Here is a 24,536-nt window from a genome sequence, read left to right as displayed (position 1 = left end):
AAAGGCTCAGAAAATGGAATTCTACAAACTAGTTCACAGTTACGACGTGGCAATCCTGCAAATGACACCTGGTTCTTTCAATCCTGGTCGCTCATTCTGTAATCCCACTTGGAACAAAGAGCTATACAATTACGGGATTATGATGGACTGGCCACATGGCCCAGCCTAGGGCAGCTTCAAGAAAAATGAGTGATATTAATCACCCATTATAGTAACAGAGAACAGTCTTTATGGTAAATAGGCATCCATATTTACCAGTTAGGGTTGTGGTGTAGTGAAAACATGCTTAAATTAGAATTAGAACAGGTTGGCGTCTATTCCGACTGATCTGTCTGCCAGATGTGAGTTGTTTGGTAACTCGTGTCATTTCTATGGGTTATTGTAGCTAAGCCCACAGAATTGGCTTTTCTTCTTGCAATGCAAATGCCCAAGGGAAGCCGTGTTGGGCCTCTTATTTTTTCTCTTTCCATTGTTATGTTTTCAATTCACCCATAAAGAATAAGCCCATGAAACCCGAGGTCCCCACCCTCGACCCCAAAAAAGGAGAACGTCCAGCTCACACATGCTCTCTCTCTACCCCTCCTGCCACCCGTGACTTCACTGTCTGGCCTTCGATGTGCCGTGTGGTTTCCAGGACCTGTGAGTAATTACACTTTTTCTTTGTTTTCCTTCACACTTCTCAGATGGTTATTGCCAAGGATGTCTTGCAATGACAACATTGGTTACCCATTAGCTCAGACCACCAAAAAACAGCTAAAATATGGGAAAAGTGCTAACTCAACTGACATAACCACTATGATGTCCTTGTGAAGTAATGTGAAAATGATGCATTCACACAGAGTGTTAAGAAAATGTAGGGGAAAGAGAAACTACAACAAACAAACAAGTGGCCACCACTGAGCTTAAGCATGGTGATAGAGAAGCCTCCTCCACATGACGTTGTACCCGAGAAAGGAAGACGATGCTGTAAGCCTCTGAGACCCATTTTTTAAAACAGATAGATAATTGTGACCTAAATCCTTTGACCATAAAAACCTTTTTTATGAATACAAACAAACATTATGTTATGAATCATGCTGATAGATACGTTTTATTTTTAGAGTTAACGAAATAACTAATTCCTTGAATCAAGTTATAATTCATCACAGTTATATTGCAGTATTTCTATTTTCACTTTACTCTTACTGGAATTCTTTTCATTGTACGAGCATTTCACAAAGTTTGAATCATTCATTGGCTTGGGGTTCACATCAAGTTTTGCTGACCATATTTTATGTTACTGAAATTTTTATTTTATAGATTTATTTTAACTAACTCAAAATTTCCTAGGTCCAGATTTAAATTTTATTTAGTCAATATTCAGTCAGTAACAAATTCTTTTGTATTCAGGTTTAAATACAGTTAGTAATATTTTGGATCAATTAATTCTCCCAGACCTAATTTTCTCTACAATCTGATGAAAATTTTGCCGGAGTTAAAAGGGCAAAGGCAAAATGGTCTAGGTCAAAACACCATCATGTAATGTGAGAGACAATTGGAAATGCTGTAGAGAAGTCCCCTTCCCTAAGTAAAGGTGACATTTCACATCCCTTTTAGGAATCCTTTTTTTATTTTAGAGAAAGGGAGGAAAGGAGAGAGAGAAAAACATCAATGTATTGTTCTACTTATTTACACATTCATTGGTTGCTTCTTGTATGTACCTTGGCTGGGGATCAAACCCACAACCTTGGCTATCAGGATGTTGTTCCAACCAGCTGGGCCAGAAATTAGAATTCTGAACCACAAGACTAGTGAAACAGGCAGCTATCACAGAAGAGCCAGCAGTCAACATTAAGTTCAATCCTTTTGTGACTTCTGACCAGAGCAAGAATCATAAAGGTCATTTCAATGTATCTTCCCACATTCCTAGGAAGATTGTGTCTTCTCCTCTCTACACACAGCTCAGACAGAAGTACAGTGTTCCACCATGCCCATCTGAAAGGATGATGACGTTCAGGTTGCATGAGGATACTACAAAGGCAGCAAATTGGCAAAGTAGTCCAGGCCTACAGGAAGACATGTCATCTACAATGAATGAGTGCAACAAGAGGAAGCTAGTGGTACACCTGTTTATGTGAGCATTTACCCCAGCAAGGTGGTTATCACTAGACTAAAGCTAGACAAAGACCACCAAAAGGTCCTTGAACGTAAAGCCAAATGTCACCAAGTAGGAAAGGAAAAGAGCAAATCCAAAGAAGAGATAATTAAGAAGATGCAGAAATAAAGTTATCTTATATACAACCTCCATTAAAAACTGTTAAAATAAAAAAGAAAGATTAATGAATGTATGAAATAGTAAATTCCATCAATGTCACATATGGAATAGGTACAAGCTACCAAAGATGATATACCTCTCCTTACAGCTACACTCTCATAAACAGGTCTGCAGACCTGAAGAGACAATATTAAGGTTGTTCTATAGTATGAATAATTGATTCCAGACCATGTAGAAACATTAATATTGATGCAAATATTAATTTATCAATTGAAATTTAATCCACACAAATAGGTAGTAAAATCACTCATCTGGTTAAGGCTTTGTAATCTGGACCCGTGGAGCGTCTGTCTCAACACTATAGAGACAATTAGGTTTGTATCAGGCACAAACCTAATTCCGTTCTCACTTAGTTATCAGAAGTAACCTGCGACTCTGCTAGATCTGCCACCGCGTGAAGAACAAAAGGAACCTGTTAGCCTGTGCCCTGGCTCATGGTCCAAAACCATTTACCAGGTCATGTGTAGTGTATAGTCTTGAGTTTGTTCAAAAGAAGGTACATCAATCTACTCCTGATTGGCTTTGGGATAGATTTAAAGCATGCACCTGAACCAAGAATGACTTATATATACTACACAAGGCAGAGCTTCAATGAGAAGATGTGATTATACATGTCAACAGATTTTCAAACTAATTTCCGACTTTTTTATTGAATAGTTTTCTTCTTGGTCTTAATTCTTAGCATTTAATTTTGTAAGTAAGGACATAAAGTTGGGAACAATGTACCCACATATACATGTACCCACATAAAATAAAAAATATATTTTATTCTCACCTACACATTTTATACAATGTAGGTAAGAAATAAAATATATTTGGCAAGTTGGTAAAATATCTGGATATTTTTATATATTCAGCTATATGGTCCTATATAAGTTATGCACATTGGATAAAATTCTAAATATCTATTTTACATCTGAATGTCTGTGGCATTCAGAACATTCACTTGCAAAGATCTAGAACATAGAATAAAATATAAAATGAAAGGATAGTTCAAAATGATACTCAACAATTGGTTCCTTTATGTAAACTTCTTCTAGCTGGAAGAACCATACACAATGCATAAAATTGTATATTAATATAATCAGACTTAATGAAATCGGGTACAATTCCACGTAATTATTCAGTACGCATTCCGTGCTGATTTCAGATCTTAATTAACAGGGGTCAGAAATGCCTCCTATTTAAAACTTAACAATGTAATGTTTGAAAACTTCAAGTAGTTAATTATTTGACACAGTGAAAAATTATAAATATGATCGGTAGCATTATCCTTGTGTCTCTACAAAAGAAACGCTGCACATCAAAAACAATTCTAAGTTTATGAGGCTCTATATGGCTTGAATTAATGCTCCCAATATTGCGCTGAACTGTAGCACTCCCATCTCACAGTGTTACACAAACCAGCAACAGTATTAAAAGGAGAAGTTACAGGCTATCAAGTTAGTACTATATATTCAAGGCATGAGTATGAGCACCTGGTAATGAACATTAAACTCACTGTAACTCATAAGAATGAAATGCAACATTGTCAGAAGAGTCATTTAATGCTCTAATGCAATACAAACAATTCCTATGCTTTATTCATAGGTAGATACAGATATAATTTTAACTAGATCCTCATGAACAATAGTTACCTGCTCAACAGGAGCCTGCCTGTTCATGAAAACAGCCTGGGTGAGTCTCGTTAGATTGCATCTAACCCACTGTAATCATAGCGCAAATGGTCTTCCTATCCCTTCGCTTTTCTTACCCAAGTCCATTCCAAACACAGTCAAAAGATCAGTATTCCTAAGTTACCAAAGTTTTTGTTTCACTCAGGAATGTCTGATGTTTCCAAAAAGTTCTGGTAATGTCTTACACCCCTACTTCTGGTACCCACAAATCTAGCACAATGCACCTTCTGGGTTCATCACCCATAACTCCTGCAAAATAAATCTCCAATCTATTGGACTGTCTTATGACCTAAACATGGCTACCTTTTGACTTACTTATCATATTTCCTCCAAAGAGGTATATCCTCTCCCCTAATTATATCTACCTATCAAAACTGTAGTCATTCCTACGGTACTGAGTCAAACATTCCCATTCCCCTAGGTTTGCTTACTGGAAATCATCTCTCAACCTTTTGAATTTTTATGGCACTCAGAGAGAACATGGCATATATAGTTGATTAAATAAATAAAAGCCTGAGATATGTCTATATGTTTGTATATGTGTTTTTAGTATTTTATGTACATATAGCACATCAAATACCTACTAAAAGAAATACATAAATATTTACTGAGGTTCTGTGTGACTCTAAATATTTAAATAGAGCATTGCCAACACCCAAATTGTGATAATCATGTTTGAATGTGTCTCTAACGTATTTTGTGGCATTTTGGGATGAACACACCTCGACGTCAGATTACTCGGGGTCACCTCCCCGCTTTACCTTTAACCAGCTGGGTGACTTTGCACAAGTTCTCAGTGCTGTCTTTTCCTCCAGTCTGAGCTCCTTTATAAATGACCTCATTGAATCCTCGCCACAGCTCTTTAAAGGGTTATTGTCTTCACTTTACAGATGGGGCTAGAATGGTAGCCAAACTGATTAAAGGTTTACATTCTGCATGGATGTTTAAAAATAAGCTTCACGACCACATTATTAGACTTCTTAAAATATCTCATTTCCCCATTTGAAATGAAAAACATCTCAAGAGGAATTTCTTTTATGTATTAGTACCTCCTGCTCCAAGTATCAGCGCAGCTCTGGGTAAAAACTGTTGTTTAATAAGTACGTTCTCTCTAGACTGTCTTATAAGCAAACCTCAGCCTGAAGTACTGTATTGTTAAAAATAGCACGTAGATCTGTTTCTGGTGTTCGCATGAAGGCCTTTCATCGTTGGCCTGTCAAAAGGCTGTTTTCAAGAATGAGCTGTTGCCAAGGTTCCTACCTTCATACCTAGTCTGGGCCTGGATGCTATGGCTGCTTTACATGTAGAAATACCTGGACTTGCTGGAAGCATCCCATGTCAACCACCTTATAGGTGTACACATCACCTGCGCATCTGTGTACTAACAATGGCCAGCACCTGTTGGTTCAGGAACCATGAACATAAAAGAAAATGTGATTTTACATATGAAAAAGACACATACTGCAGCTCTGTTTATCCTCTGTCCTAGAAATGATAAACACAGACACTTCTAATTCAAATTTTATAAATGAGTAATAGTAAAGTGTCTAGGCTTCAGCATCAGAAACTTGATCACTAGCAACTGCCCTAATCATAATTGTATAATAAGCATCCCGTCTGGGAGAACGAGATGCGTGGCCATTACGAGTACCGTGGAGAAATGGGTCTCACCCTGTTTACTTTGATTTCTGTAAAAGATCCTTATGTTATTCTGTAATGCTAATTTTAACATGAAAAGGATTCGCTAAGTGTCTATATATGTTACTTTGTCCAACGTTGCTTACGGCTTGTTAAACAGTGACAGCGACAAGCACAATTCCTTTTCTGGGACATTTACTAAGGACCCACGCAAGGAGTGAAGATTTTCTTTTCAGCTCTTCGGTAAAGCTGTGCTTGAATCCCTGGGACTGAACAGTGCCAGCACAGTACCAGGACTCTCACACCCTCAGAGACCATCTCCACACCCACACAGAAGCACTTGTTTCTACACATCTTCTTTGTAGCTCTTACTTCAGTTGTAATCAATTAACTGGAAAATTAATTTACTAGCCATCTTCCCAGCTCATCTATAACTTCCACAAAAGCAGGGCTGGATTTATTTTATTCTGTACTCTGAGGATTTAGTAGAGTCCGTGGCACATAACTTTCTATCAAATACTTGTTGAATGAAAAATAATATATGTGTTATTGGTAAGATAATAAGTTTAGGAAAATATCCCAGGCCCTAAGCATTGGGAGGTCTAGGAAGGATAACAACAGCTAGGGAGGCATAAAGAGAGGAAGAAAACAGGGACTTTTTTTTTCCCCCAGGGAAAGTGAAAACCAGCTGAGACTACATAAATGTCAACCCATCAAGCCTTCCCTCTGGAAATATTTGGTATGGGGGAAACAGAGCTATGCCTAGTGCATCCAAGAACATTTTATCTAAGCCCCATACATTTAAACTGTGGACAAGTGATATACATTTTGGATGAGAGATTTCCTCCCTTCAATTCACTGTCCCCAGAAACAAAGCCATCAGCTTCTCGGAGCCAGCTCCCCCCAGCAGGGACAGCCTGGGCAGAGCCAGCCCCCACCAGCAGGGCAGCCTGGGCAGAGCCAGCCCCCACCAGCAGGGCAGCCTGGGCAGAGCCAGCCCCCACCAGCAGGGCAGCCTGGGCAGAGCCAGCTCCCCCCAGCAGGGCAGCCTGGGCAGACCAGCCCCACCAGCAGGGCAGCCTGGGCAGACCAGCCCCACCAGCAGGGACAGCCTGGGCAGACCAGCCCCACCAGCAGGGCAGCCTGGGCAGACCAGCCCCCACCAGCAGGGACAGCCTGGGCAGACCAGCCCCACCAGCAGGGCAGCCTGGGCAGAGCCAGCCCCCACCAGCAGGGCAGCCTGGGCAGAGCCAGCCCCCACCAGCAGGGCAGCCTGGGCAGACCAGCCCCCACCAGCAGGGACAGCCTGGGCAGAGCCAGCCCCCACCAGCAGGGCAGCCTGGGCAGACCAGCCCCCACCAGCAGGGCAGCCTGGGCAGAGCCAGCCCCCACCAGCAGGGACAGCCTGGGCAGAACCAGTCCCCACCAGCAGGGCAGCCTGGGCAGAGCCAGCCCCCACTAGCAGGCGGGCACAGCCTGGGCAGAGCCAGCCCCCCCAGCAGGGACAGCCTGGGCAGAGCCAGCCCCCACCAGCAGGGCAGCCTGGGCAGAACCAGTCCCCACCAGCAGGGCAGCCTGGGCAGAGCCAGCCCCCACTAGCAGGCGGGCACAGCCTGGGCAGAGCCAGCCCCCCCAGCAGGGACAGCCTGGGCAGAGCCAGCCCCCCCAGCAGGGACAGCCTGGGCAGGGCCCGCCCCCCCAGCAGGGCAGCCTGGGCAGAGGCTGCCTCCATCAGTCAGGGTCTGGCCAAGACAGTATTTCTTCAGGAGCTACTGACGAGCAAACTGTGGGCTGTCACCAGGGCAGTAGAAATGTTAAAGCAAAAGCAGCAAACATTTTTCATTTGGGTTTTTCCTTTGTGATGGTAAAAAAAAAAAAGAAGAAGTAAAAAATCACCATGGCAATGAATGGAGGCTGCTAAATGTGCAGGGACATCAAACGTGTTGAAATTAAAATCATGAGAACAATAGTCTCCTTCCACCCAAGCACACATGTACCACACAGACCAGGAGGGATCTTTCCATCAGCTCCAGACAGTAAGAAAGTTTGAAATCTTCCACATGCACTCTCGGATTCATTTACTTCTGGACTATTCTGGTTTTTAAGCAAAAGTGGAAATGAAGCCTTCTCCAGTCCAGGTTTATGCCAGGACGCGGCCTCCAGGGAGATCTCTCCTCCACCCACACACCCAAGGGTCGGGCCTATCCCTTCTTGGATATTCTAATCTGAAAATGCACATTCTTCTGTTTTGCCCTCTAGCCTCTTTGGCAGACTATCAGGACCCTCATCTCCTCCTATGGAAGTTCTAATTATTAAGGAATTAGAGTTCATTTAATAAAAAGACTTATCAAGTGGGGGACAGACCCTGGGGCTGGAAGCAGGCCTTGCTTTTAGTATTCAGCAGGGTGGTGATGTTTGAAAACAACTGCTGGAGGCGAGCTGTGGCTACTGCCTTCTTCGCTCAGAATGCAAGCCAGAAAGCTGTGTCCCTTCAGAGCCATACCCTGTGCACAGATCTGAATTCTCTAGGCGGGCCAGGGCAAAGAGCTAATCCACGGAGAAGCTCTCCAGATTCGGTCCTTTTCAGCCACCAGAAGACCAATAAAGGATCCTAGGAATTTCTTATAAGCACATTTCTGTCTGTACATCCCTCTGAGATTTACCATTTCCATTTATTTATTTATTTATTTATTTATTTATTTATTTATTTATTTATTTATTTATTTATTTAATTTAAACAAAAAACAAATTTTTTTTCTTTATTGATTTTAGAGGGAGAGAGAGAGAGAAACATCAATGAGAGAGAATATCAACTGGCTGCCTCCTGCATGCCCCCCACTGGCGATCAGGCCCACAACCTGGGCCTGTGCCCCGACCGGGAATCGAACCTGCGACCTCTTGGTGCATGGGTCGACGGTCAACCACTGAGCCACACCAGTGAGACTATAATCACCCAAATCACAGAAGAGCAAGCTCTTACATGTGTATAATATTTTGTTTTACATCATATCACTGTCATTGCCTCTTCCCTAATTCATCTGGTTCTCCTGATAACTCTGCCCCTAACCCTCACCAGCACTGCTTTTATCATCACGTGGGACTTTCCAAGCGATTCCTTCCTTCATTTAGTCAGTCAGTTAGTAGATCAGCCCATGTCACGATTCTCTGTGTGGACTGGACGGGACACCAGGGTGCAAGACATTTGCTTAAACACCATGTTGGATTATTTGTATGGGTGTTTCTAGAGGAGATTAGTATTTGAATGTGCAGACTGAGTAAAACACATTGCTCTCCCCAGCGTGGGGGGCCTCAGCCAATCCACTGAAGGACTAACTAGAACAAAAGGTGGAGTAAGAGAATCGTCACTCTCCCGACCAGACTGTATTTGAGATGAGACCTCAGTCTGCTCATGCCTCTGAACAGGAAGTTACACCATCAGCTGATCCTCAGACGGCAGATATACCACCCCCCACACTCCCCATCTGCAGCCTGTCAACTGTAGGCCTTTGGACATCTCAGCATCCATAATCACATTAGTGGATTCCTTACAATAAATCACTTTAAATCATATATACAGTGATACCTCGGTTCTCGAACGCCTCGGTTTTCGACCAAATCAGGATTCGAGAAACTTTTGTCTCGGAATCCGAACAAATATTTGGAACTCGAACTTCCGAGATGAGCCGAGTTGAGCCGAATGGCGTTCATTCGGCCCAGCGCGCCTTGCTTGCGTCATCAGTGTGAGTGCAGAGAGAGAGTCACGCTTTGTGGAGTCTGCTTTCCTATTGGTTTCATTGCTTCGGTTCTCGAACAATTCGGTTCTCGACCGTCCTCCTGGAACGAATTAAGTTCGAGAACCGAGGTATCACTGTATATACACACACACACACATACATATAGTGTATGTGTTTGTATAGTATTGGTTCTTTTTCTCTCTGGGGAACTCAGACCAACACAGTCAACATTTGTAAGTACTTAATACGTGGCAGGCATCATCCTAATTGCCTGAGGAATGTGACAGACAATACCAGTTCCTTTCCTCTAAGAGCTCGCAGTCCAGTAGGAAGGAAACTAAAGGACAATGCTCCCTGATAACTGCCTTGTACTGGAGTCAGAGATGAAATAACCCTTAGTGCTGCCTACCGGGAAGGGACAGTCAGGAAAGAGCGCCAGGAAGGTGGGACGGGAGCTGCACCCTGAATCGTAACAGGGATTCATCAGAGGCCCAGGATCCAAAGGGCATGTGGACAGAAGAGCAAGAAGAGCAAGAGGAACATGTGCTGAAACTGAGTATGACGCCCGCCACACTTTTGGGAGATGGCAAATAAGTCACTAAATGATGGGGAAGTACTAAAAGTTCTCTAAAACTGTTTTTTTCTACCACATAAGAGACCCCAGTCTGGTTCTTTAATTTTATCAAACACCAAATGTGTGTGTGTTTTTAAAACTGATTTTAGAGAGGGAGAAAGAGAGAGAGAAACATCAACGTGAGTGAGACACATGGATCTGTTTCCAACCATATGCACCCCAACCAGGAATCAAACCCACAGCCTAGGAATGTGCCCTGACCAGGGATACAACCGGCAACCTTCCGGTGCACGGGACAACGCTCCAGCCAACTGCGCTACACCAGCCAGGGCCATCGTGTGTATTTTGTCTACACAACTGCTATCAGCCCCACGAGGGTGGAACGGGCATGGCACAGTGTGAGAGTCACACTCAGCACATTCCTTGAGTGAATCATGACAAAGACCCAATAACAGGGAAGCCCATAACCAGGAAACTTAGCAAGAGATTATCCTATTAATTCCAAAGGCCATTAAAACAAGAATCTATTGGGTTAAGATTATTTCAAACTTTTAATTGAGCATATTATCCAAAAGATTAAATTATCACCTGGCTGGTGTGGCTCAGTGGTTGAGCATCAACCCATCACCAAGACGTCACCAGTTCGATTCCCAGTCAGGGCACATGATCAGGTTGTGGGCTCGATCCCCAGTGGGGGGTGTGCAGGAGGCGGCCAGTTGATGCTCTCACTCATTGATGTTTCTATCTCTCTCTCCCTCTCCCTTCCTCTCTCTAAAAATCAATAAAGAAAAAACAATTTTTTTAAGATTATCTTCTACCTGTCATTTACATTTTTTTTAAATTTATTTATTGATTTTGTAAAGAGGTGAGGAAGAAGGGAAGAGATAAATTTGTAGTTCCACTTATTTATACATTTATTGGTTGCTTCTTATAATGTGTCCTGACCGGGGACTGAACCTGCAACCATCGCAAATTAGGACAACACTCTAACCAACCAAGCTTCCCGGATGGGCTACCTGTCAGTCTTTAAGGGATACTTTTTCTTATTACCAGTAACACCGAATGAATACATACAGGGGTGGGCAAAGGTTTACAGTCGCAAGTCCACGAAACATGAGGGTTTATTCTTGAGTTATTATTTATTGTATTACAACTGTAAACTTACCTTTTCCCACCCCTGTATTAAGCACTGTGTAAGGTACTGTATATATTAATAAAGTACAGCCTTTACATGGCCATTAAGGACCCTACAGATGTTTCCTCGCAACATTTTTCACTCTCAGTTTGTTTCAAGGACCAACCTTCCCTAAATATGAATGTTTTTATTTCTGTCAAAAATATGTCCTGAGTCCTGTATTTAGAATTTGTAGACAGAGAGCAAAGAAAGAGAAACCTAAATGGAGCACATTTTCAATGGAAGAGGGCAGCAGAGAGTAGTCAGCTCAAAGCCATTATTTCAGTATATAACTGATTAAGCTTAATTTAATAATTGCTAAGATCCTCATCAACTCTATCAAAAGGATTCATGTTTTTCTCTCAGAATTTTAGTTTCTTTTTTCTCCCCCCATGAAATCCATCTGTAATATGAGAATCAAGAAATCCCAGCAGAAATAATAATTTTGATTAAAGACTTCTGGTGAATCTATTTAATTTTAATTTGGATTTGGAAGTGCCTACTGGGGGAATCTGAAGCTAATAAAGCACATTTGCATGCTATGCATTTGCACAATAAAAATGAAAAAGCAAAATATTTCTGCTTAACTGCCGAACTTATGCGATTTTGTACCATCTTTAATTAGAGAGATTCTGAGAAAATCAAAACTTTTAAAGGAATTACCCAAATTTGGGTAGCTTGACCCAGACGAATGAAATATACCTGACATATAACAAGGTATTCAGGAGGAAAAAAACGTTTGACAACAAAGGTCATAGTTTGGAAAGTATCTGAAACTGACCTGGATCAATGTCTGCCACAAGGGTCTGAAATAATCATTTATTCCAACCGATCTTTTTGTGTAATTAGTCCCCAGCAGCTATTTGGCTGTAGAAGAATGTCAGTAAACTGAAGAAGAGTAACGCATCCTTCATGAGAATCTTTTAGTTGTGGAATCATTCTCCTGGGCCCAATTGTACTGTCAGAGATACATTTATTTATATTTATTTCCCTGCTTCTAAGGGAGCCAGATGTGGGTTACAGGTGTATGTGGTTGGAAATAAAACATTCCTTCAGAATATCCTTAAGCCTCAACCATCAGAGTACTTATATACTTTTTATAGAATCACAAACAATACTACTTCCAAATGTGTTCATGATCTTTCCTGATCTTATGATGTAGGAATATAAAAAGAAGTATTATTGAGAAGGGGTTCTTAAAAAGAAGCCTGGTTCAAGAGCTAGAGCAGACGCTTTGAAGAGCAGTGGGCAGCAGGTACCTGCCAAAAGATCACACTAGAGCCCTGGCCGGTTTGTCTCAGCTGTTAGAGCATCGGCCTGAGGTCCGGAGAGACCCAGGTTCGGTTCCCGCTAAGGGCATGTACCTCGATTGCAGTTTGTCCTCGGCCCTGGTTGGTCATGCGGGTGGCAGCCACTTGATGTGTCCCTTTCACATCGATGTTTCTCTTTCTCTCTCTCTCTCTCTCCCTCCCTCTCTCTCTCTCTCTCTCTCCCTCCCACTCTATCTGTGCAAAAAATGGAAAAAAATGTCCTCGGGTGAGGATAAATAAAAAAAATTTAAAAAAAAAGATTACACTAGAGACGTAGCCCGAGGTAGATCATTCGGATGCCTTATACCAGCTCAGTAACTTTGGACTTGAGTTCATTTACATGGAGAGTATTGAGGGATTTTGAACAAGGGACTTACGTGACCGCATTTACATTGTGTGGAAGACCATTCCGGTTGCTGTGTAGAGAACAGCTGGGACCGGCCTGCAGGGGGCGAGAGGGAAGCAGGACTCACAAACCCACAGCAGTCTGGGTGAAAGGAAGTGCAGCTTGTGTTGGAAAAGGTCTTGTGCACACAGGTCTCTGACCCCCGCTCAGCTGCGTTAAGAATGATGAGCCTCATACGCCAGTCAGAGAAAGACAAATACCATACGATTTCACTCCTGTGTGGAATCTACTGAACAAAATACACTAAAAAACAAAACTAAAGCAGACACATAGATATGAAGAACCGACTTACAGCTGTCAGAGGAGAAGGAGGTTGTGGGGCTGGGTAAAAAAGGTGAAGGGGTTAAGCAAAAAAATACAAAGTTCATAGACATAGACAACAGATCATTACTGGAGGGAAAGGTGGGGGGAGGTAGAAAGTAGATGAGGGTTTAAATGGTGAAGGAACAAGACCTGACTTCGGGTGGTGAACACACAATACAATACACAGATGATGTGTTATAGAATTGTACACCTGAAATCTATATAATTTTATTAACCAGTATCACGGAAGGAAGGAAGGAAGGAAGGGAGGAAGGGAGGGAGGGAGGGAGGAGAGGAAGGAAGGAGAGGGAGGAAGGGAGGGAGGGAAGGAAGGGAGGGAGGGAAGGAAGGGAGGGAGGGAGGGAACCTTGGGCCTGGAACACTTTCTCTAGACCACAGGCCAACGCTCTAACCCCTGAGCCAAACCGGCCAGGGCTGGAACACTTTCTTAGCAAGAAATAAAGAGCCCACACAGCCTATGCTGGGCTTATCACCTGTAGCGGAGATACTTTCTCTGTTTCAGACTTCATGAGTTCTCCTTTGTTCAGATTAATGTGTATGTCATTCACTGCTCTTGCACCCCTTAGGCATACACACCCCCAGCCCTCAGTATCTCAGGAGATGATTTGGGGTCCTTCTCTTGCGGGTCAACAGGGGTGCAAGTAGGCTAACAGCCATGCATCAGCTGTGGGGGGTCCCCTGGCCAGGGAGCAGAACTTGCTGTCTCTTCTCTGGGTGAGTACCGCAGCGTTGGTCCGGCGGGACTGTGTTTCCCTTGGCAACCCCACACCGAGCTGCAGCGGGCCAGCGTCTGGAGCAGCGAGCCTGTTCTGCTCCGCAGCCTGGGCAACTGAGGCAGCCGTGGGAACGGGGAAGAAGCGAGAGGCTAGATACAGCCGAGGCACAATCAGATGGGCCTGCGGAAGCCTGAGTGTGGTTTGTGAGGAAACGGGATGGGTCAAGAATGAGCCACGTTTTGACAAATAATATTTACGTTGAGATATATGGCATTTTGGTTGGCATGTGTGAGTACATGTTGTGGTTTGGAGGAAAGTTAAGAGGAAAAAAAGACTTGAGTAAGAGATGAGGTATTGAAAGGCGAACAGGAATAAGAGATCAAGTTATTGGATCTCAATCTCAACAATAAAAGGATTAGAGAAGGTGGTTGTCAAAGTTCTTTCCACTTACAAAATTATATAACCATGTGATTCTGTCTTTAAACAACCTGATGTGTGGCCAGACTTTATATTCATCTATCAAAACTTAAAGCTTGTTATAGACACTGTAAGATACAGAGGGAAATAAAACATTTTCCATCCCTGCTTTAATGGGCCTGTGCTCACCAGACGACTTTGATCAGAGAGACTCCTAACAGAGGGACCTAAAAACAAACCTGGAGATTTATGGTAAGAGAAGAGTCAATAATTAGCCCAACATTGCAAAATACGACCAACTCAGGTTGATTTGAACAACTCATTTCCTTTGCGTATAATAACAAGTAAACTACCTTGTCATTTATTGAGACTTTTCATCAATTTGGAGTCACTTAGTTTAATTTATTTTGTCTCTGTAGATAAAACTCTTATTCTCAAAGGCTATCTAAAATGTTGCTATTATAAAGTTATACAGCTTTTCAACAAGAGAAGATCAAAATCTTAAGTTTAAAAGAGCCAGATTCATCCTAAATTTTGCTAAGTTCTTTGAATTCACTTTGAATCAAATTTTGCTTTCTTTGAGGCAAATTCTTTTCATGTATTTTATTCTTCTCTTGGCCTCATAGTTGAAGACTTGGAAACATTCTTTAGAGTGATTTACAGATACTTCTACATCAGAATGATGCTTGACATGCATACTGACATTTTATTGTAATTTCCAGTCCTCCTTTCAGGAAATATGCCGTTGAACTGAGTCTTAGCTCTAGAACCACCTACTAATATACTAATGCAATCCATGAATCTTAAGTCACCTATGAGGGGTGTGTAGGATACATCTTTAAAGCAATTTCTCATGGTAAACATACCAAGAAGTAACCTGATTTTAGCTTAAATTTGGGGAATCTCTGAACAGAGCATCATTTTCCAAATGTCTTAGACAGAAGACAGACACACACACAGACACACACACACACCATGGTGAATATAAATTTCTTGGGTTTATGAGATCATTTGCTCTCCTTATCTCCTATAACTGTCCTTTAATAACCATGTGTCCTTTTCTAACTGGTCTTTTCACTGAGTTTCTGATCATGGTTTTGTATTTTCCCACCTACCTGAAATGGTTTGCTACCTTCTGCTCTCTATCCATCTGTCTGATTACTTTGCTTTTTCATACCTCATGAGGGCTGAGCCTTGGTTGGATTTGTTTACTGTTGTATCTTCACTGTGTGCACTTAATAGACACTCAATAAGGGTTTGTTGAATGATCAAGTAAAACATCTGAACCCAGCTCAACCTTCGAGATCCAAAATCTAAGTTTCCCTTCTCTAATATTTAATTGAATTTACTCTCATTGGCACTCAGTTGGTAATTAAACTATTCACTGGTACTGCTATCATATTTCATGCCTCCCTTCTATCCAATTAGAGTCTAGCTTGTCAAAGAGTGGATATATTGCTCTATATTTCCGTGAATATTCACAGAGAAGTGTCTTCCAGAGTTGAAACATCAAACGATATTCTTGTTTGAGGTCTGATCACAATGAGGAGTGATTATTTTTGTTTTACCCCATTTGGGCAAAGGCCTTCTGTTAAGGGAACTCTAAAATAATCAACTTCAGTTTACTTATTTCACCTTAAAATTTTGACAGCTGGCCCTTTTCATTGGAGAATATTTTAGTGATCAGCTCAGTTTACTCAGAACTTAAAATGTTTAATAATTTAGACCCAAATATTTGGATTATCTTTGAAAGAGCTGTCAATAAAAGGTTTTGCAAGCAAATTAATTAAACAAACAAGAGTCACAGCAAAGTCTACATTTTTTTAAGTGACCTATTCTGATTCTGAAATGTAGGACATGGTTATGCATTTTCCAACACACTTGTCAATCCCTGCTTTACATTTGTTATTTGGGGGAGCCCTCTGTGTCCCCATCTGTTAGTAATGGAAGTGGAGCTCTTGGGGTGCCTTGGGAATAAGAATTTCCTGAGGCCCCCATGAGAGAATGAGGTATCATGGACAGATTTATTGACGATGTAACATTAATATAGTTCCCCTCCCAGGTCCCATCCCCCTCTATTCTGCCATGGAAAAAAGCTCATCTTGTCTTCAGCAAAGCTAGAATTAAAACCACTGCCCAGAGTTTCCACTCCATATGAAAGCACAGTTCAGCCCTGCATCTGGTTAGCTTAGCGTGTGTTCCCGGCTACAGTCCATTGCATGTGGGGTCTGCATGGCCCTGCAACATCTAGGGCCAAATGGCTATGGGGGAGAGCATGGGTCACACAGCAAGCGAGTGCAAGGAAGCAAGAAGGAAGCAAGAGGAACAAGAGAGTGAGAACTCTGTCTTGGGTTATAACTAGGAACTTAACCAATTAAGCCTTTAGGATTTCACTCACTTGCAGTACCTTCTCACCACCACCCCGCCCCCGCCCCTCCGCCAATTATCTTTGTTCCTATGTTAGACTGACAGGCAAGCACCTTCCCTATGCCACTCCAACTTCACTGAGCATGTGCCCACCTTCCCCTTTGTTGGACCCCTTCCCCCAGTGATTTATAGAGAATGGACTGGGGAGCGTGAAATTGCAACTTCCTAGTGAAGCTATTCAGATGACCAGGCTCATAATGTTTGGCCTCCCCTTTGCTTTCGTGCTATTATTAATATTAATAAATTAGCTAGTTACAATAGTAACACATTGATGGTTTTGATATGAACATCTACACACTGTATTTCTCCAAATTATTCTATATGCTTTTTGAAAGTAATATCAGGACTTTAATGTCTTTTTTATCTTCTGCCCAGAACAATGCTTTCGCAGCAACATGTCATAAATGGCTATTGTTCGAATGATTTTTGATAGCCTGCATTCCTTCTACAATCTTTCTGTCCTCCAACAGTAATCTACCATCATTTAGGAACTTTTAAGCATTTTCATGGAAGGAAGCATGAAGATAACCACTAGATTCATCAGCTAAAACTGGAAGAGGAGTTAGAGATCAAACAAATATAATCATTTCATTTAATTAAAAAATGTGTTGAATATATAAAATTAATAATTTTACCTAATCTCTAATTACTTTTTTCAAGTTTTTCTATGTTAAAAGTTTTCTGTATCTGAGTGTATGTCTAATTCTGATATATGGATATATGCATATATGTATATATATGTGCATGAGTAATAAATATTCCTATATGTGTTTATATATGAGTGTGTGTGTGTGTGTATAGATACAGATGAATAGGTAGGTATGTGTATGTGTACTTATATGTACAACTATATAAAATATACACATATATTCCTCTATTTCAAGTGAATTTAAGTATACATACATACACATCTACTTCACATATATCTTTGCAAAGATATATAGTTATCTATTGAAATGAGTGAAGAATTTGGACAAAGCAATCATATTATCAAGGTGCATTATTCTTTGTTATTAACAGAAGTTTTCCACCTTTATTATACATGTATGTATTTTCCAAGAGATAATACTTTTCATATACATCCTTTCTACTAAATTTTTCAAGTTACCAGAACTTAGATCTAAAAAATAAGCTGACTCCAGTTCTATCATTTAGAGAAATGATAATAGTCTTATAAATCATAAACTTGTTCATAATACAAATTTTTTAATATGATTCAAACTCATCAGACAAGATGACTTATTAATCACACCAAGCTGAACTGCTAATTTTCAGAGACAAATGCACCTGTGGAGAAAGAAATCATATCTTTAAATTATATTATCCACTGACAAGACCACATACTGTTTGTCCTTGTTCTTAATACAGAAATCAGAGGGTGTAAATCTCTTCATCTTCCTGTCAGCACTTCTGGCCAGGGTGTTAATGGCCTACAGCCAGGAAGTTGTATAGGCTTCCAGCCAATCAGCAAGGAAACCTTTTAATCTGCTTTTCAAATAGGAAGCACAACTTGGGGAGGAGGGGGAGCTCAGCGCTAATGCATTTAGATGGAAACGTATTTTAAATCTCCAATTAAAACAAGGGACAAGAGATCTTAATCCTTTATGATTTAAAGTGGGTAGTAGAGACTCACTTCGTTTATTAAGTGAAAGGCTAATTTTAATGATTGAAAATACATTATCAGCATCTTAGCAGATATATTTTTTCAAAGACTAAACCCGGTCTCCCCTGCCAAGATGAAAGTACTCTAGTTTCTTCAGAGAGAAGCATCAGAAAGGTCTCCTGTCTGGAAAAACCAACACATCTAAGGGAAGATGATTTTGTCTGGTACAGAGGCTGTGAACTGTCTAATTCTGAGACAAATTGAATTGAACAATCGTGACCACATTAATAACAACCAGTAACAGTTGGATAAGCTATACAGTGAGGCTGTGGAAACTCATCTTTTGAAATTTTTCAGAAAAAAATATCAGAAAATTGAGATAAACTATTGTTTGAAATATCTTGGAAAAATATTATCTGGTGTCCACAAGGGTTGTATTATTAAAGAATTAAAGATTATATATGCTGTAAGCAATTTATTCAAACATGTTAATGAATGGGAGGGGAAATCATCATTGTGGGCAGATCTAAAAATAGAAGTTTGTTTCATTGGTTTCTTTAAGTCTTAATTGCATAGTATTAAAATTCTGAGCATCCTTTCTTTGCCTTTTACTGGAATTATCTCTTTGCAGCTAAAATGACACATGTAGAGAAAACATAATATTAAACATGAGCAGCACAAAAGGTAGAAAATAACATGCTTGACTCTCCATCTCTACAAATATATACTAATACTAGCTGAAAAAAACACTCGTGGATGAATTTTTGTACAATACTAGGAGAAGAGATAGTACAAGGATAGATGGAGGAGCCTGCATAATTAGGCCTCAAAGTTGCAGAGTAAGAACAGGGTTTATATAAAAGCACAAGGAATCTACAAAGTCTCAATTGGAGATAAAACTCAAGAGTCAGGTTTGCAACACTTGTTACAAGCTGCTGTCTGACTCAAAATCTTGCTGTTCTTTCATTTAACCTCATGCATTCAGCAGAGCTACTCTATTTCTAACCAGTCTTGCTCAGATTGCAATAGAATAATAGCCTAGAGGACACCAGTACATCTGGATGCAGAAGGGCTGACAAACAATACAGCCTGTGGGCAAAGTTTGGCCCTAAGAACAGTTGAACAAAATAAAAAATATGTAGCCCTGGCCGGTTTGACTCAGCCGTTAGAGCGTCGGCCTGCGGTCCCGAGAGACCCGGGTTCGGTTCCCGCTAAGGGCACGTACCTCAGTTGCAGTTTGTCCCCGGCCCTGGTTGGTCGTGCGGGAGACAGCCACTGGATGTGTCCCTTTCACATTGATGTTTCTCTCTCTCTCTCCCTCCCACTCTATCTGAACAAAAAATGGAAAAAAAATGTCCTCGGGCGAGGATAAAAAAAAAATATATGGATATTTTGTGAAATGTGAAAATTATATGCAATTCAAATATCAGTATCCATAACACAAAGCTTCATTGGGACATAACCACGCCCACTTGTTTCCGGATTGTCTAAGGCTGTTTCCAAGCCAGTGACGGCGCAGCATGGCTGTGACAGAGACTCTATATGGACTGCAAATGCAGAAATATTGACTATCTGGTCCTTCAGGGAAGAAGTTGGACTCCTTGTCTATGGTAATGTTGACTCAGGAGTCTAAATTAACTAGTCAATTTCATAGACATTTGGTCAATGAGGTTGGGAGAATAATCTACCTATCTGGCCCATTTGACATCTATGATCTATTGCACAAAAATAACCACTTAATACCTTAATATTTTATGTCAAAACAGCACCAGAGGGTGCTTGCTGACTTCAAATGAACACAATAAAAGAGGGAAGAAGAAAAAGAAGCAAAGGTTTATGAAACAGTTTTCTTCTACTTTCTTTTAGGTCCCATTTGATTTCTACAGCAACTTCACTAGTCACAAGTGATACCGTATTTGTTGTATCAAGAACTGTGGAATCCCCAGAACCTTATATTAGAGAAGTTTAAGCAAGGGAGCCCCTTTGAGCAACGTTGCCTCCAAAATACAATCAATGCAATTTTTCAGGTTTTCTCCCCAAGACTTATGTATGAGATAAATGCACAATAGTATTATAAAGTGATGAGTTTATATCTGGGTGTGTTAGAAGATCTAGCTATAAGAGTTTTTTTTTTCCTTCCAATTATTCTTACTTATATTCCAATGGATCAAAAAATTTTTTTTAATCTTTACCCAAGGACATTATTCCATTTTTTATTCAGACAGATCGGGAGGGAGAGAAAAGGAGAGAGAGAAAAACATCGACATGAAAGGGACACATCGAGTGGCCGCCACCTGCACAACCCAACCAGGGCCGGGGACAAACTGCAACCGAAATACATGCCCTTAGCGGGATCTGAACCTGGGTCTCTCTGGACCACAAGCCAACGCGCCAACCGCTGAGCCAAACTGGCCAGGGCTGGACCAAATGTTTTTAAGACCAACTGCTTATGAAGTGCTTTTGGGTGTTCCAGCACATTTCTTTATTTATTCAGCATGTGTTTATTGAGCACCCAATGCATGCCAGAAACTTTTCCATTAAGAAATAGGTAATACATGAAAGACATAAAACACCCTACCATTGTAAAAGTTATATACCTGTAAGAGGAATCAGATATTAAACAAATAAATAAGTAAAAATAAAGTCTGGGAGAGGGGGATGAATATCCTGGGGAAAAAATAAAGCAGGAAAGGGAGATAGGTGTGTGGAGGTGGGGAACTGTGCGATTTTATAGAGAGAGGTCAGGGAAAGCTTGATTAAGAACAAGGGGTGGGGAGCAGGCCCTGATGTGGGACAGACACATCAACAGGGAGACTCACAGGCCACGGCCGCAAGGTGGGGCACTTGGGTCCTGTGGAGGACGCCACACGGAATCAGTCCCAAACCTACTCTACAGGTCTTTCCAGGTGAGTAAGGGAAATAAAGTTAAGAAACGTTTCTAATCCAGGGAACAGTCGTGTTGGACTACAAAAGAGAGGCAGATGCCCTGGCCTGTTTGGCTCAGCGGTTAGAGCGTCGGCCTGCAGTCCGGAGAGACCTGGGTTCGGTTCCCGCTAAGGGCACGTACCTTGGTTGCAGTTTGTCCCCGGCCCTGGTTGGTCGTGCGGGTGGCAGCCACTCGATGTGTCCCTTCACATCGATGTTTCCCTCTCTCTCTCTCTTCCTCTCTCTCCCTCCCACTCTGTCTGTACAAAAAAAAATGGAAAAAGTCCTCGAATGAGGATAAAAAAAAAAAAAAAAAAAAAAAAGAGAGGCAGAGTGAAGTGTCAGGAGAGAAGGTGATTCTTTCAAGCTCAGAAGACGAAAAGAAAATTCCTGAAAAGCCGGATTTTGCCGACTGCTTGAAAGGATGGCCATGGAGCGGGGTGGAAGGAGGCGAGGCTGGGGGCGCACGTGGGCAGAACACGCGCGCGCAACACCGTAACCAGTGGGTGGTCTTCGTCTGGTTTGTGTTGCATGATGGAGTGGATGAGAGTGGAGAGAACAGTAGAAAAGTTAGTGGAAAACTAAAGGGAGGAGGGAGGAGGGAGGGAGGAGGTAGGTAGAGGAAGATCAGAATCCAGGGGAAGAGAGTGTGAGCTTAGCCCCAAGGCACTTAGGACAAATGTAAGTTCCAAGGCTGCAGCAATGGGCTAAAATACTTAGGAAACAGAATAATTACTACCATGAATAACAGAGCTTTAAAATGCTAAATTGGTGCATATGTTGGGGTGATAGGGCATGAGAAAACAGATTTGAAGGTAGGTAAATAGGAAATAATATTTGCCTCTAAATTTTTCAATTATCTCATAATTTGAACTGACTTTACCTTAGAAATTCCCATTATACATTATATTTGACTGAAAGGGATAAATGACCAAAACTTTCCAGAAACACACCCACATACATACATATGTGACATACACATACACCCAGTCTTCCTCCAGACCAGTGAATTCCAACTGGGGTGATTCTGCTCCCCCAGGAAACACTGGTAATGTCTGCAAACACCTCGCCCCTCTCTCTCAGCTCTGACAACTATGTACTACAGGTAGTTAGTGGGTGAAGCCAAGGATGCTGCTAAACCTCATACAATGCCCCAAAATACACCCCTTCCCACCCAACACAGAATTCTCTGGCACTAAGTCAATATTTCTGAGGTTGATCTAGACCAATTCCATGATATTAAGACACTAGTTTCAATAGTAAGTTTGCAGATAAAATATAGAACAGCCAGCTAAATCTGAACTTGAAATAAACAATAAATATGTTTCTAGTATGTTTATGCACTGTTTTAGATGTAATGATACTAAAAATTATTCATTGTTTATCTGAAATTTAAATTTCACCGAGAACCCTGTATTATTATTGTTTACTTTTAATTAGTTGATTTTCATGTATTTACCTATTTAGTTAGTTTTTGTAAATCTGGCAATGATATTCCATGGGGGTTGGAGAGTCTGATGGAAGAGACAACAGAGAGCAGGTATTTTAGGAAGCAGCCCAAAAGCAAAAGCCCGGGGGCAATTTTAAAGACAACACATGGAAAGCCTGAATTTCTAAGGCATTTCCTGAGAATTATGTATTTGATAACTATATTTTGGGGTTTCTTACACACCTGCTTTGATGACTACTGGTAACTCAAAGACTTGACCCAAACCCACTGAATCCAAATCTGCATTAACAAAGGTCCCCAGGGGATTCACAAGCATATTAACATTTGAGAAGCACTGACTCAAACCCTTCCTTCTATTAGTCATTAAAACACTGGATTAACCTACCTTTCTGAAATACCCTGGGTGAAAAAAGAACACTGCTTCTCACCAACTTGCTTCCCTAGGGTTTTGAACTCAAGGACAATCACTGTTTAGTAGAGACTTATATCCCAACCGTGAAATACTTCCCCCCTTTCTTCCTTCCTCTAAGCTTGTATCGCTCCTATGACACCATCCATCTGACAAATACTGACTGGAATACCTACTGTGTTACTAACTTTGGTTACCTTGTACCCACAAGACAGCAAAGCAGTTTAGAAAGAGCAAACCATGCCAAGTTGGCTCTATTAACTATGTTGACTGGTCTATTACCTGTTGGTGAATCAAAGGGTTTCTGTAGACATGACATATCTTAATTTTGCTAAAACATTTCACAAATGGTAGGTAGCTCTTGTGCCAATCAGGTTTATTCACCTCCTCAGACTGCATTTTTGGTAGGGCCTGAGGGTTTTAAGTACCAAAGCTTTCATTCTGGTTGAATGCAGGACAAGAGGAATAACCTCAAATACTCCCTTTTACACTCCTCCAAGGCAAGCTGGTCTATGTGGCTGCTGAAGGATGTCCCTGTATTTTCCACATCTTGGCTCTGTTTTCAAGGCTGAGATAAGCACTGTGCATACAGCCAGGGTTTCAATAGCGTTACGTAGAACAAATGAGATACTTTGCACTCACCCTTCCGTACACTATTTACCGTGAGATAGAGCAGTGGAAAATTTGTAAGCGTTGAAGGAGGAAATTTTGAAGAAAACCTTGACCCCTGAAGGCTCAGAGGATTATCTTATTGTTTCTGTTCATTTTTAAATTGCGAGCTTATTGGCAGGGGTGGCCTTGGGAGGTACCCGTGGGAAGATGTAAATCTTTTTGCAGGAACTTAAAGATCAGTGGGTGACTGATTTCAAATAGTAAGATTTGAACTTCACAGTGAGTATTAATATGTTACGAGTAGGCAATCAGTAGGATTAAAACACAGTTGATCTGGGGTAATTTGGAAATTTTCAAAGGCCGTCTTTCATTGTTCTTCCTGGAATGGCATAATCGTTTATTTCTTTCTTATAACTTTTTTACAAAAGTTCTATAAAAGCATAATTGGTCATTTATTTTTACAGCATTTCCGACTTGAAATGATCAGAGGAGGCCACATAACTAATAAAGAGTGGTGAAGAATTTTTTAAGTGTTATATAATCACCAAGCTCTTACCACTGATCAAAGCCCTCTCTGCAGGAGCAGTAACCCCATTATACGATATATAATCATTAGATCAGGATATTAATATTGTTTTATCTACTTCAGAAACAGTGCCAGCATGACTGAAGGCTTTGCCTTGGAAGTTTTTACTTTGTTACATTTCTTAGACGTGTTGAACTTGATCCATCAGGCCTCTCGCAGACCACGCCAAACAACCAGTACAGGAGTGGGCTCCTGTTTCTTCTATGAAGTGGTTGAGTATTGGACCAATCCCACCTACTCC

General features: G+C 41.2%; 1 protein-coding gene across 2 annotated transcripts in view; it reads right to left on the bottom strand.

The window, feature by feature from the left end:
- The window catches only part of DCC (DCC netrin 1 receptor), a 1,071,808-nt gene that overhangs the window by 553,318 nt on the left and 493,954 nt on the right, over nt 1-24,536 (bottom strand). The window lies entirely within an intron of this gene.

This window comes from Molossus molossus, unplaced genomic scaffold (genome assembly GCF_014108415.1).
Source record: "Molossus molossus isolate mMolMol1 unplaced genomic scaffold, mMolMol1.p scaffold_m16_p_6, whole genome shotgun sequence".
Lineage (NCBI taxonomy): Eukaryota > Metazoa > Chordata > Mammalia > Chiroptera > Molossidae > Molossus > Molossus molossus.
This window is presented reverse-complemented; position numbering and strand designations above follow the sequence as displayed.